The following is a 1727-nucleotide window of genomic DNA, read 5'->3' as shown; positions in this document are numbered from 1 at the left end:
AAATTTTGATTTTGATGGTCATGGTATCGGGAATTAGGTTGTTGGTTTTGATTACCATACCCTCTTTGGTTAGAGTAGCCTCTTCCATTGAAATTGGAAGGGCCTCCCCCACCATGGTATTGGTTATCATAACCACCACCACTTTGGTTCCAACCACGGTTTCCACCTTGATTCCAATTCCCCATTTGATTGGAGTTTGGCCTCAAGTTTCCTACATTTCCCATTCTAGGAGCAAAATTCATAGCATTGACATTTTCCATATTACCATCATGTTCATGGGAAGGGGGTTGGACTTCACAAGCATAGACACAATGAGAGGTATCATTATCATAGGTTTCACAATTAGAACAAAACATGCATCCTTGGGGCATTGTATTGTAAGAAGAGGGGGAGGAAGTATCCATACCATTGCCTCCCTTGGTTGAAGGGGAGGTATTACCATGAGGGTTGGACCTTTCTTTCATCAATTCATCCATTTTCTTGGTCATTTTGGAGATTTGGGTTGAAAGGTTGTTGATTGCGTTGGCTTGCTCCAATGCATAAACACCCTTGCTAGAAGTAGCATCTCTTTCTCCTTCGTACCAATCATCATAGTGCTTTGCGGCTTCCTCTATAATACACTCCACTTCATGCTCTCCTTTATTCATGACTGGACCACCGGCCGCGGCGTCTAGGCTTGTTCTTCCTTGAGGTGTGAGACCTCCATAGAAAGTGTGAATGAGTTGATACTTGGGTATCCCATGGTGTGGGCATTGACGTTGAAGCTCTTTGTATCGTTCCCATGCCGCACTTAGAGACTCACCACTCTTTTGGCGAAAACCTTGAATCAAAGACCGAGCCTCGGCGGTCTTCCTATGGTTATAAAACCTCCTCAAGAAGGCCGTAGTCACTTGGTCCCATGTCGTGAGAGAATTAGGGGGCACCTCCTTCTCTAGCCATTCTAGACCTCTCCCAATTAGCGAAAATGGAAACATTTTGAGGCGAATATATTCTTGAGTCACTCCATTGGCCTTTATTGTGTCACAATATTTCTCAAACTCTTTTAGGTGCTCATGAGGACTCTCAAACTTTCCACCCGAGAATTGTTTCCTCTCAATCAAGGCAATCAAATTAGGCTTGATCTCGAAATTGTTGGCTTGAGTAGTAGGAGTTAGGATCCCACTTTGCGCTCTAAAAGCTTCGGGGGCCCCAAGACGACTCAAAGGCATATTCTCTCCCATTTTAGAACCTTCTTTACTCTCAAACTTATAGGTTGAGAAAGGGTTGATTTCTGAACTCGAAGATGATTTAGGGCTATCTAATTCTTCATCACTTGAGGGTGAAGAGGGTGGAGTATCTTCTAATTCTCTTACTCTTCTCGTTGGAGTGCGGGAATTTCTACTCCTTGCTCTTGCTTCTCTTCGAAGTAGGGACAAAGACCTCTCTAGCTCTGGATCGATGGGAATCAAAGATCTTGAGCGGGTTCATCCTCTGTTCATACAACAAAGCTAAGAAGAACGTAAGCACTGACAAGTAACAAAAGTAGCAAACACTAACAAATAAAGGTGAGATAGTCTTAAACAAGCAATGAAATAGCAATGGAAACCGTCTCCCCGGCAACGGCGCCAATTTGACAAGGCAATAATAGTGTCGTTGAGCGACTACACCTAAATCAAATGAATTTATAACGCTCTACCGACCTAATACGTGTATAGGGTAAATAGAGGGGTCGAACCACAGGGAGAAAT

At 43.5% G+C, this 1727-nt stretch overlaps 1 non-coding gene across 1 annotated transcript; it reads left to right on the top strand.

Annotated features, from left to right (window-relative positions):
- Positions 1 to 735: 735 nt before the first annotated feature.
- Positions 736 to 841, top strand: LOC145625944 (small nucleolar RNA R71). The gene has a single exon (XR_014110835.1). It is a non-coding gene; the product is annotated as a small nucleolar RNA R71 (small nucleolar RNA).
- Positions 842 to 1727: the final 886 nt, after the last annotated feature.

Source organism: Chenopodium album, chromosome 3 (genome assembly GCF_948465745.1).
Source record: "Chenopodium album chromosome 3, dcCheAlbu1.1, whole genome shotgun sequence".
Taxonomy (NCBI): domain Eukaryota; kingdom Viridiplantae; phylum Streptophyta; class Magnoliopsida; order Caryophyllales; family Amaranthaceae; genus Chenopodium; species Chenopodium album.
The sequence above is the reverse complement of the archived record's forward strand: the minus strand, read 5'-3'. Positions and strand labels throughout refer to the sequence as shown.